General features: G+C 38.5%; 1 protein-coding gene and 1 long non-coding RNA gene across 2 annotated transcripts in view; both read left to right on the forward strand.

Moving 5' to 3' along the window:
* The window catches only part of GRIP1 (glutamate receptor interacting protein 1), a 739,827-nt gene that overhangs the window by 148,758 nt on the left and 577,639 nt on the right, over window positions 1–13,430 (forward strand). The window lies entirely within an intron of this gene.
* LOC141514982 (uncharacterized) overlaps window positions 1–13,430 on the forward strand; it is a 71,391-nt gene that overhangs the window by 42,482 nt on the left and 15,479 nt on the right. The window contains exon 5 of the long non-coding RNA XR_012476182.1: window positions 8,680–8,745. This is a non-coding gene — a long non-coding RNA (uncharacterized LOC141514982). The remainder of the gene's footprint in view (window positions 1–8,679; window positions 8,746–13,430) is intronic.

A 13,430-nucleotide genomic window follows, 5' to 3' on the forward strand; every position in this document is an offset into this window, starting at 1 on the left:
TACCAGTAAATATAATGATTTACTTTAGAAATTCACGAAGTCTGTATCATTTCTTAGCAGCTTTTTAAGCTGAATTTATTTTTAAGGTTTGTAGAATTAGGGTGAAGTAGGACAAAAATATATTTTTTCTTTTTCATTACTTTTCCTCTTCAGTTGGTAACCAGTGAAACACCATAATATGATAGATGGTTTATCTCAATAAAACAGCAAAGTGAAGGGATAATGACAGAGTCTGCTTTCAGTAATGAAATCGCCCACTATCTCCAAACTGCTGTAAAGATGACCTCTATCTCAAGTTACATTCAAGTGAAGGTCTTTCTCTTCAGTGTGTACAGAATTCCTAAGCACTGTCATTAGTAAAGATCCCTGGGATTTGTGTTATTGATGTGAGTGCTTTTGTAGAGACAATGTATGAAATAGATAAGCTTTAGTAGCTTCAAGCTAAGAAGGAAGGAAACATGTGTTTATTAGGTTCTTAATATGCTAAATTTAATTTAATTTTATTGTTAGTACAGCTGTGGGAGGGACTTGTTATTATTATACCCATTTTACATTTGGCAAAATTAAGGTAGAAAGTAACTTGCCAAGGGTCACACAAATGGTAAGTCTCAATTTTAACTCATGTCTTCCTGACTCCAGGGCCAGTGCTACCCACTGGACCTGCCCTTAGAGAAGAGAGATGCGTTCTCTCTGATAACAAATAGCACCCTGAGATGTCCCTTACATGCATGTGTTTCTGTCATTTGTTTTTTCCCCAAAAGAAATATAAGGACCTGGAGGGTGGAAACTTTTCATTTTTGTCTTTGGGTTCCTGATATCTAATATAATCCCTGGTGGTTTTGGAGCTTATTGATAATAAACAGTTGCACAATCATCATGACAGATGGTGTTGGTGATCCAGAGATAAAAGAATACAATAATCTTTACAAAGACTTTATTTCTACTGGGGAAGACATATAGGTACACCTATAAATATGTTCTCTTGTTATTGTTTAGCCATGTTCACTGATGTCCCACTCTTTATGACTCTGGGGTTTCTTGACAAAGATACTGGAGTGTCTGGCATTTCCTTTTCCATCTCATTTTAGAAATGAGGAAACCAAAGAAAACAGGGTTAAGTGACTTGCCCAGGATCACATAGTAAGTATCTAAGGCAAAATATAATCTCATTTTTCCTCTAGTTAGTGTCTTGAGACTGTTTGAACTCACGAAGGTGAATCTTCCTGACTCCAAACCCAGCGCTCTATCCACTGCCATATAAATATGTGCAGCATACATTTAAGGTTAATAAATACATTATTACAGTATTTACAGTATTAAATACATTATACAGTATTTACAAATTATTTACACAGCAGTTTTGGAAGGAAGGAAGGCATTAGCAGTTGGGTGAATTAGGAAAAACATTCAGTAAATGATATTTGAGCTATTTCTTAAAGCAGGAGAGGATTCTATGATGTAGAAGTAAGGGTCCATCCAGTATTACAGGATGTTTACATATATATGTATGCATATTCACATACTCACAGTACACATATATATTGATGTATAGTATATACTCAAATATACATATGTATATAAATTCCAGTATATTATTGAATTCTAGGCAAGATGGAGATATAGAATGAACAGAAAGCAAATCAATTTGATTGAATTGCAGAAAACAGGAAGAAAAGCATAGAAGTATAGAATGTCTTTAATATAGGTTGGGGTCCTGGTATTTAAGGCTTGCTTTAAACACAACTGAAGTTTATATTTTGTCCTAGAGGCAATAATGTGCCACTGGATTTGATTGAGTTGAGAAGTCACATGATTAGATTTGTAAACCAATTTAGTGGTCATGAAGGATAAAAAAAATCCATGTCTGCTTTATCATCTGTGCTTTGGCATGGTTTGTGGAAGCGAAGCTGGATGCATAGGAAACTAGTTGTATAGGAACTATATAAAACTGTAGCACACACACACACACACATACACACACACACACACACAGACACACAGACACACACATACACAGATATATACTTATATGCCCTAGGAGCTCCCACGGTACATACTTGATGACTATAGAATATACTTGTCATGAGTTCACGTAAGTTTGAGACAGAGGTTGGTTGACTTTTTTCATTTTTTCCAATTACATGTAAAGACAAATTCTAACATTCATTTAAAATAATTTTTTCCTCTCCCTAAGACAGTAAACAATTTGATATAAGTTATATATCTGAAACTATGTAAAATATATTTCCATATTGGTCATGTTGTGAAAGAAAAACAGAAGGAAAACAAACAGGAAAGAAATAAAATTAAGATAGTACACCTTGATCTGCATTTAGATTCCATCAGTTCATTCTCTCGATTTGGTTTGCATTTTCACCATTAGTCCTTTGGAATTATCTAGGATTACTGTATTGTTTAGAAGAGCTAAGACATTCATATTTGCTCACCACACAATGTTACTGTATACTTTATGGCTACTGTAGATAATAATCTCCTGGTTCTGCTCATTTTACTTTGCATCAATTCATGTAAGTCTTCACAGGTTTTTCTAAAATCAGCCTCCTCATGAATAGTACAACACAATTGTATCCAATTACATTCATATACCATAAATTTTCTTTAGAATTATAAATTGCCCTCCTAGGTATTCACTAGATCTTCTATTTACCTTTACTGAATGTCTTCCTTTTTTTATCTTAGCAGATTTCACTCTAACCCCCTCAGCATCAGGATATTAGATTTTTTTTTGGCAAGGCAATGGAGTTAAGTGACTTATCTAAGGACACACAGCTAGGTAATTATTAACTTTTTGAGACTGGATTTGAACTCAGGTCTTCCTGACTGCAGGGCTGATGCTCTATCCTTTGTGCCACCTAACTGCCCCGATATTAAATTTTTGATGTTACCAAGCCTACTGCTCTAAAATCAGGAATGGTGTATGTGAATGGGTTTGTCAGATACCAAAATGAAATGCCTTTGAAAGTAGACAATGGAGGATATTAGTCCATTCTATAATAGCTTTAGTTGTAAACTGCATTATTCAGGGCATCCAGCTCATGCCAACTTTATAAGGTAGTAGGTAATGTAGATATTATCCTCACGTTAGAGATGAATAGATTAAATAGTTAGTCCATAGTCACATTGCTACCAGATATTATAATAATAGGATTTGATTGGAGTCTAACTCATGTAGGAGCTGTTGTGGTGAATCTTTGCCCCTACCAGTTCTGTCAAGACATATATTTTACCCTCTTATGCAGTCATAGCCTTCAGGTAGTTCCCTTTGTCCTTTCTCCTCAAACTTAATGGGAAGCTACATCAAAGAGAAAGAATTCTGTTCAGTAGAGAAATATAGCTTTTGCTATTCTCTTCTAAGGATGTGACTTGAACCTTGGATAGCTGTCCTTTGAACTTTCTGTGGATGGTGATTTTTTTTCTTCCCCTCTCCCTTTAGCAGCTATACCAGCCAGCACATGGCAGTGAACATATCATCATCTAAGTGAACTGAGACTTCAATTATCTGGCTACCTTTTTTTTGCATTATGCTTCTTTGATTACAAATAAGTAAATAGCAATCTTGAGATGATTGCTCCTATCACTGATAGCAAACTTTTGAGATCAGTATAGTTCCTAAGTGCAAGTGCTGGTTTCCCAGAAAGTGACTGAAGCAGCTTTTTGGAGGGGAATGATGCCAAGTTGTTCCCTGGCTTGCCAGAAGATATAAATCTTGAATGGAAGCCCTTGTTGTATTGTTATTTTTTTTTTTTGGTCAGTGCAGAGTCTGGTGAGGTATCTGTTCAGCAGACCCACAAAATCTTCTATGTTCCAGATTTTAAAGATTAATTTCCTAGAAGAATAATATAGGAGTTGTAGGCTATAATATATTATATTGCATATGTTATATTATTTCATATATTAAATCACATTAGATTATGCTTTAAATATTTGTCAGTTCACACTTCTATGTCTTTTATGTTCTAAGAATTTTATTTTTATGATGAATACAATAAATACCTATCCCATACCTGAGAAGATATTAGTTCCATTAATCATTGAGAGATTTTTCCTGAAGTTCTGTGGTTGAGTCATAATGAGCCAAAAAAACACAAGATGAACTAACTTTCTTCTTTGTTTTTTTTCCACTTTAAATTTATTTATTTATTCCAAATTTTACAATTTTCCCCTTAATCTCACTTCCCTCTCCCCAGCCCCACAGAAGGCAGTCTGTTAATCTTTATATTGTTTCCATGGTATACATTGATTTTAGTTGAATGTGATGAGAGAGACATCATATCCTTAAGGGGAAAAAATAAAGTATAAGAGATTTCAAAATTACAAAGTAAGTTAACAGTTTTTTAAAATTAAAAGTAACAGTCTTTGGTCTTTGTTCAAACTCCACAATTCTTTCTCTGGATACAGATAATATTCTCCATCACAGATATCCCAAAATTGTGCCTGATTATTGCAGGTCCATTAAGGTTGATCATCACCACCATGTTGCTGTTAACATGTACAGTGTTCTTCTGGTTTTGCTTATCTCACTCAGCATCACTTCATGCAAATCCTCCCAGGATTCCCTGAATTCCCATCTTCTGGTTTCTAATAGAACAATAGTGTTCCATTACATACATATACCACAGTTTATTAAGCCATTCCCCAATCGAAAGACATTCACTCAGTTTCCAGTTCTTTGCCAACAAAAACAGGGCTGCTATGAATATTTTTGTTCAAGTGATCTAACTTTGCTTTTTGGTAATTCTCCCAGAATCAGAATTCATAGTTGAAGCACCAAACTTGGAGAGGGGCTTTGGTTTTCACGCTTGATAGATTATCTGGGATCTAAGGAGCTGATTCTCCATCAGTCCCTATGTACTTCATCTCTTTTTGGAAGTATCAAATATTCTGGGAATATAGAAGTTTATTCACTTTCTCTTTGAACTAACCAGTTTGTTTTATCCTCAGGTAAGTTTTCACCTCCATTTGGAACATTTTATGGTTTTGCAATGTTTTTGTTGTTTTTAAAAAAATTAGTCAAATTAGTCAAACAATGAAGGTGACCAGATCTCTGATTGGTTATATCAGCCTAGGGAACCAACTCTGCAAAAATCATCAGGCTCATCCAGAATCATGTAGATAGAATATGTCACATACTGACTTTGACTTTGGGTCTTCCTTACTCTGAGGTCAGGTCTAACCACTATAGAATACTCTCAGTTTTTCATTATGAAAAAATAGAAAAAGTTTAAATTTTTATTTTTTTAAATTTAATATTTTTATTCTCATTTTGTACAAATAATGTTTTTTATACATTAATAAAATATTCTTGTTTAGAGTAAACAATACCCCCTCCCCCCAAAAATATAGACTCGCTTAAGTGATAAAGTAAAGGAGAGAGAAAAAAATTAAAATTAAAATAAAAAAAATAACAGTAATAATTGTAGGTATGGCCAGGTGGTGCAGTGGATGGAGTGCCAGCCCTGGAGCCAGGAACACCCAAGCCCATATCTGGCCCCATACACCCAACAATCACCCAGCCATGTGACATGCAAGCCACCCCAACCCCACTGCCCTGCAAAAAACCAAAAAAAGAAAAAAAAGACCTAAAATAAAATAAAATAATGATAATAGTAGGAACGGCTGGGTGGCAGACAGAGCACTGGCCCTTGAGCCAGGAGCACCTGGGTCCAAATCTGGCCTCAGAAATCCAGTGATCACCCCACTATGTGGCCCCAGGCAGGCCACCCAGCCCCATTTGCCCTGCACCCCCCCAAAATAATAATAATAATAATAAAAAAATATGCTTCATTCTGTGTTCCAATACCACCAACTCTGTCATGGTGGATCACATTCTTTACAATAAGTCCATCACAAAAGTTACTTCCATATTTTTCCACCATTGCCATTGCTGATCACAAGTCCCTTCTTTCGTATTTCTCCACTACCATGTACTATATTTTCTCTCTCCTTTCACTCTGACTCTGCTATAGGGTAGCCAAGTGGTGCAGCAGACAGATCCCTGGCCCTGGGGCCAAGAGGTCTGAGTCCCCATACCACCCCTTAGGCCCAGCATCCACCTGGCCCTATGGGTCTTGGACAGGCCATCCAATCCCAGCCCCTTGCAAGAAGTAAAAAAGAAAATGTGTTATATTTGACCACTCTTCCTCCATGGTCCATCCTCTCCTCCATCACTCACATCCCCCCCTTCCCCCTGTCCCCCCCCTTCTTACTCCAGATGTCTATACCCCATTGAGCATATATGCTGTTTCCTCTCCTAGCCACCTCTGATGAAAGCAAAGATTCCCTCATTCCCCCTTGCCTTTCCCCCTTCAATGTAACAAAGAAAAATCTTATTATATGAAATATCTTGGCCTATTCCCCCCTCTCCTTTTTCTTTCTCCCATTACATTTCCCTTTTTTTCTATTGACTCCATTTTTACACCATATTTTATCTTCGAATTTAGCTTTCTCCTGTGCTTCAACTATAAAAGCTCTCTCTACCTGCTCTATTAACTGAGAAGGTTCATATGAGTATTATCAGTGTCATTTTTCTATGCAGGAATACATGCAGTTCATTATCCTTAAGTCCCTCATAGTTTCACCTTCTCCTATCTCCATGCTTCACCTGAGTCCTGTATCTGAAGATCAAACCTTCTGTTCAGCTCTGGCCATTCCAAAAGGAACATTTGAAATTCCCCTGGTTCATTGAAAGTCCATCTTTTTCCCTGGAAGAGGACATTCAGCCTTGCTGGGTAGTTCATTCTTGGCTGCATTCTAAGCTCTCCTGCCTTCTGGTATATTGTATTCCAAGCCCTACCAGCTTCCAATGTAGCTGCTGCTAAGTCCTGTGTGATCCTGACTGCAGCTTCACGATATTTGAACTGTGTCCTTCTGGCTGCTTGTAATATTTTCTCTTTGACTTGGGAGTTCTGGAACTTGGCTATAATATTCCTAGGGGTTGGGTTTTTGGGATCTCTTTCTCGGGGGGATCGGTGGATTCTCTCCATTTCTATTTTGCCCTCTGCTTCTAGAATATCAGGGCAATTTTCCTGTAGTAATTCTTTGAAAATGATGTCAAGGCTCTTTTCCTGATCATGACTTTCAGGTATTCCAATAATTTTCAAATTATCTTTCCTAAGTCTGTTTTCCATATCAGTTGTTTTTTCAATGAGATATTTCACATTTTCTTCTAATTTTTGATTTTTTTTGTTTTGAAGTATTGATTCCTGATTTCTGTTAAATTCCTCAATCTCCCTGAATTCTATTCTTTGTCTGAAGGATTTGTTCTCCTCAGAGAGTTTTCTTATTTCTTTTTCCATCTGGCCAATTTTGCTTTTTAAAGCATTCTTCTCCTCATTAACTTTTTGACCTGTTTTATCCATTTGACCTAAGCTGGTTTTTAGCATGCTATTTTCTTCAGCATTTTTTTGGATTTCCTTGACTAAGCTGCTGACTTCATTTTCATGTTTTTCCTGCATCTCTCTCCTTTCTTTTCCCAGTTTTTCTTCCAACTCCCTCATTTCATTTTCAAAGTCTTTTTTGAGCTCTGTCATAGCCTGAGCCCAATTTCTGTTTTTCTTGGAGTCTTTAGATGCAGGAGCTTGTGCTTCCTCATCTTCAGACTGAGTATTTTGATCCTTCTTGGGCTCATTTGCAAAATATTTCTCAATAGTCTTCCTTTTGTTTCTTTGCTTGCTCATTTTCCCAGCCTGGGCCTGGTTTGGGGGTGCTTCCTGAGTTTTTGGGACACTCCCACAAGGTTCTCAGTGTGTGAGGCTCTGTCCTCCCTCCTGGTCTGTGAATGACCATAAGCACCTCCCTCTGCCACGGGGCTGAGGTGGGGAGAGGGCTGCTGTTCTTTGGGGGGGGGCCTAGACTGTGATCAGGATCTGAATGTGGTCAGAGCCCCAGAGTCCTGTTCCAGGGGCAGAGGACAGAGCTCAACAGTCTCTCTCTCTTCACTCCCCTCACTCAGCTCAATGGGCTCATGCCCTGGAGACTCCTGCTTACAGGCTCCCCCTGCTTCTGTTTCCTGGATCAGGGCTGAGGAAAGACCATGCTGCTGGCTGTGTGCCCTGAGGGCTGGGCTCCATGAGCTCGCTCTGGCAGAGGTCCCCCGCTGTTCCCCCACTTTATGCCCAGTGCTCCTCGGGGTGCAGCTCAGGAGATTCCCCCTGCTGTGAGCTGAGACTCCCAGTGCCCTGTGGCTGCCTCCAGGAGGCTGAAGGTCTTTGGCTCTGGCGGGCCACCCCTCTGGCAGGCCACCTCTCCGATCCCGGGAGCAGAGCCTTTCTGCTCTTTTCCAGGTTACCTTGAGTAGGAGAACTGCCTCACTGGGTCCCTTTGTGGGTTCTGTCTCTCGAAAGTTTAGTTAGAGTCCTTAGCTGATGAATTTTATCAGAGAGCTCCTAAGACTGGATCCCTTCTTGTCCCCATCTTGGCTCCTCCCCCTCAAGTTTTAATTTTTAAAAGGATGTTTTCTGCCAGTCAGCTTAGGGGGGGAAGCAGCTCACACTGAGCTTCTATTTCTTTTGCTTCATCCTCAGGACCCTAAGGACCCTCTGAACTCCAAAGTTCTAGGCAAGAACTTTCCTTAGGCACAGAGAAGTATAAGGAGAACTAGAAAAGAGTAAGTTTTTTTTCTCTCTATTGAAGAAAAATGGTGTGCTCTCTATATTGCAGGGAAGAGATTTTGATGGACCTCCATGTGGATTATCTCATGCATTACTGAGGGATTTCTGGAGAAAGGTATGCATTACCTGGAGTCCTGGAAGTACTCATAGAGAAGTTTTCAGAAAGGAGAGTATGGTTTCTCACCTGAAGATCAGTTGGGGATTGTCTAAGAACTGTGTAGAATGTATTGAGCATAACCTCAATCGTATTTTTAACTCTATTAAAAATTGTATGACATGACTAATATGGAAATATGTTTAATATGGTTGAGTATATATCACCTATATTAGATTACTGTCTTGGGGAGGGGGAGAGAAGGAATAGAGGGAAAAAATTTACAAAACTAAATGTTGAAAACCATCTTTACATGTATTTGGGAAAAAATACTGTTAAAATAAGATAAAAAGGAATGTGTCCAGTGGGCTTTGTTGAGACTTGATAGAACATCTCTTGGAACTTCTCCAATTCTCAGATAAGATTCCAGGATTGGGTTTATAAACCAATAGACTTAGTACACTCCAGAGGAGTATTTAACTGCAAATAGCAAGTATTTAACTCTAGCAGAGCCCACCCCATGAAGCAACAATGTAGTAAGATGGATGCTCTTTGGATTTATGTACAACCTGAAGCTTCCAATAGATTGGGACTATTGGAGTGCAAAGCCTCTAGTCAGGGAGACAGTTCAAATCCAGTTCAAGACTCTTAATAGCTGTGTGACCCTGAGCAGTCACTTAACTCTGTTTGATGTTAAATAAAGATGATGATAGCATCAATAGGCCCCCACCCCAATTAGATTTTTTAGAGGATATGGCATCTAGCACATAGCAAATGTTATATGAATGGTAGTTATTTATATTATTAGCCCATATACTGAGTACTCTTCCCCATTACCATTCTTTTTACAAAAATGAATTAGTCCTTACTTTAAAGAAACTTTCATTCTTTTGGGGAAGATGGCATTTAAGTTGGACAATTAGCTCTATTAAGAAATTAGTACAGATGATGGTGTTTGTCCTTCATTTTTGAAGAAGACCATGACATCAGGGAGGGGCTGCCATGTCAAGCACATGAACTGGATTTGAGTGAGGGGGGCTGTGCTACATCACAGGATCACTTTCTCCTCTAGAGTCATCTGAATCTAGTGACTAGATATGAATTTTATCATTATTAAGTCATCCATTTCAGATAATCTGCTCAGCACTAGTAATAAAGCAAAAATCATAAAACCCCTTCCCCTAAAGGAGTTCACATTCTAATGGGGGTGAAAATATGTAAGCAATGATGTACAAACTAAATGAATAAAGCCTAGATCTGGATAGTATTAGAAGAAAAACATTAATTAGATTAAAGAGACCTGGAAGAAGCTTCTGAATAGGGGATATTTAAAAGAGACTTGAAAGAAGGCAGGGAGGCTAGGAGATAGAGATGAGGTGGAAAGCCAGTAAAATTGCTGCATTGGAGAGATGAAAAATAGCAAGGAGGCAATGTCACTGGATGACAGCATTTAGGGGTTTGTAATATGTAAGAAGGTAGGAATAGACTGGATTATAAAAAGCTTTGAAATCCCAAAGACAGTTTTATATTTCACCCTGAGAGTAATAGAAGTTATTGGAGATTATTGAACAGAGAGAATAACATGGCAAGATTTTCATTTTAAGGAGAACAGTTTGACAGCTGAGTAGAGGATGGATTGGAGCAGTGGGAGAAACTTGAGGTAGGAGACCAAGAAGAATACTATTACAAGTCTGGATTTGTGGTGATGAGGTCCAGTACCAGGGTAGTGGCAGTGTCAAAGATGATGTGTTTGTCCTTCGTTCTCAAAGACCATGACATCAGGGAGGTGATGCCATGACAAGCACATGGATTGGATTTGAATGAGAGGATGCTGTGCTAAGTTACTAGCCTTACTTTCTCCTCCAGAGTCACCTGGGTCCAGTGACCAGAGATGTATCAGGATGACTAGAGATGGCCCTGGATGCAAGACAGCCAGGGTTAGGTGACTTGCCTAATTTGAACTCAGGTCCTCCTGACTCCAGGGTTTATGTTCTGGCCACTGCACCAGATGGAGATGAGAGACTAAAGGTCAGGAAAGAAGTTAGGGTTGGACAAGTAAACCTGAGATTTGCTTAGAGATTCATTTTCTTTTTTGGGGGAGGAGGGACAATTGTGGTTAAGTGACTTGCTCAGGGTCACTCAGGAGTGCTAAGGCCATATTTGAACTCAGGTACTACTGACTCCAGGGCTAGTGCTGTATCCACTGTGCTGCCTAGTTGTCTCTAGAGATATATTTGTAAAGAGTGCTAAGGAACGTGATAATGGAAACAATGGCAACTGATAAGATTACCAACCGATATATACTTTAGAAAAGTAGAGGGCGAAGGACAAAGACTTTGGGTCTCTTGACTGTTGAGATTGAAGATCCACCAAAAGAGACCAAGAAGGAACTATCAAGTAGGTTGGAGGAGAACCAGAGAAGTGGCATCATGATAATGAAGAAAGTTTCCAGGAGAAGAAGATGATGGACAGTGTCTTAGGCTATGGCGAAGTCAAAAAGGATGGAACTTGAGACACAGCTATAAGATTTGTTGAATGAACAGATCATTAGTAAGTAAATTTGCATACAAGTACATTAATACAAGTTCAACTACTGAATAAGAGAAAACACATAAGCATTGTTATAATTTTATCAGCAAAAGCAGCAAAGTCCATAATGTATAGAGCACTGGTTTTAGAGTCAGAAAGATCTAAGTTCAAATCTGTCCTGTGTGACCTTGAGCAAGTCATTTAACCACTTTGCTTCAGTCTCATCAACTATAAAAATAAGCATAATAATAATGGAACCTCCCTCCCAGTTTTTTGTGATTATCAAATGAGATATTTGTAAAGCATTTAGCACAGTGTCTGTCATATAAAGTGGATGTTTTATAAGCACCTTCTCCAGCAAAAGTTTTATTTATATACATGACCATGTTCTGGGGATATAAAGATAAAAGTGAAACTACTGAAATTTGAATCTTCTTCACATTCCCCTTCTTTTAACTTTACAGGGGTCAATAAAGGATAGGTTTGAAATAGTTCTACATTTCTGTCTTTATTTATGATTTTTTTTAATGCTATAGCATGTGGCCTACACCTTTCTAAATTCTTGTTTCTTGTGTTTATGCTTCAGTGATTGCGCCCAAGTATTTTTTTTGTCAATTTGTGGAATTTGTGGAAATTTTCTGCTGTTGTGTCCTCCCCTTTCCCCCTCAGTTTTTTTTTTAGGATAAATTATACTTGATTGTTGATTTATTTTTCTTTTTTGATATTCTATTCTGAGTTTTTTCCCTCATGGTGATTTCTACATAATTTTGCAAGATTATAACTCTTTTTCCTTGATGTTAAGTTTCTAGCTTTTTTTTCTTGGTTCTTTACATTATTACTTTCAATGAGTGAACAAAGCATTTATTAAATACTTTTTATTTAGTTGTTTTTCAGTCATGTCCAATTCTTATGACCCCATTTAGGGTTTTCTTGGAAAGAGACTGGGGTGGTTTGCTATTTCCTTTTCCAGCTTATTTTACATTTGAGGCAAACAAGATTAAATGACTTGTCCAGGGTCACCCAGCTAGTGATTATTCAAAGTTGGATTTGAACTCAGGAAGTTGAGTCTTCCTGACTACAGACCTGACACTATGGCACCACCTAGCTGTCCCACTTACTGTATGGAAACACTACTAAAAATTGGGGTTGAGAATATGAAATTAAGATAGCCCTGGCTCTACAGCAGCTCATGTTCTATGGGAGACACTAACAGGAGTGGAAGTTCCCAGGTTCAAGTCAGATGGAAAGGTTCCTTTATCATTAAGTTATGGTAGCTCAGCCATTGGTAATGTCTCTTCATTAATGTCATTTTCATTGATAAAATTTTATTTGTTTCTGATGTTGAATCATTGACACTCAATTGGGCAAATAGTTATTCCAAAGGTTCTTTATTTCAGGGTCCTTGGATATGTCTATTAGACAATGATAACTTCATTTTTTGTTGTGCTTTTTCATTCACACTTGGAATCTTTTGTTACTAGTCCATTTCCCCCCTAGGTTTCTACTTATAACTAATTGCAGAATGATTTTTGGTTCTTTTGGGACTTTCATCTTGGGATTCTCCCTAAGCCACTGTATTTCTTCTTTGTATTGAGTTTCTTTTCCTCCCTACCTTCCTTCTTTTCCCTTCCTTCCTTCCTTTCTCCCTCCCTCTCTCCCTCCCTTCCTTCCTTTCCAACCTCCCTCTTTCCCTCCCTCTCTCCCTTTCTCCTTCCTTCCTTCCTTCCTTCCTTCCTTCCTTCCTTCCTTCCTTCCTTCCTTCCTTCCTTCCTTCCTTCCTTCCTTCCTTCCTTCCTTCCTTCCTTCCTTCCTTCCTTCCTTCCTTCCTTCCCTCTCTCCCTCCCTCCCTTCCTCTGTCTCTGTCTCTGTCAGGGTCTGTTGGTCTGTCATTTCTCTGTCTCTTTCTGTCTCTGTCTCTCTGTCTCTTTCCCTTTCTGGTTGAATTTTAACTCTTTATTGGGACAATTGGATCTAAGTCCTATTGTCCTACACCTTGGTACTGTGCTACATTGGGGACATGTCCTTGTTAAGCAGGAGTGCAGAAGCTGCTACCCTACTACTGCTTCCATTGAGGTGGGGGACAGAGGCTGATCTTATCTTTCGTATTGTAATCTTGAGTTAGAAAGTTCTGAATCCCTTTGGTTCCCATTACCCATAGATTTATGGATTAGATTTGT

This window comes from Macrotis lagotis, chromosome 2 (assembly GCF_037893015.1).
Source record: "Macrotis lagotis isolate mMagLag1 chromosome 2, bilby.v1.9.chrom.fasta, whole genome shotgun sequence".
Classification (NCBI taxonomy): Eukaryota; Metazoa; Chordata; class Mammalia; order Peramelemorphia; family Peramelidae; genus Macrotis; species Macrotis lagotis.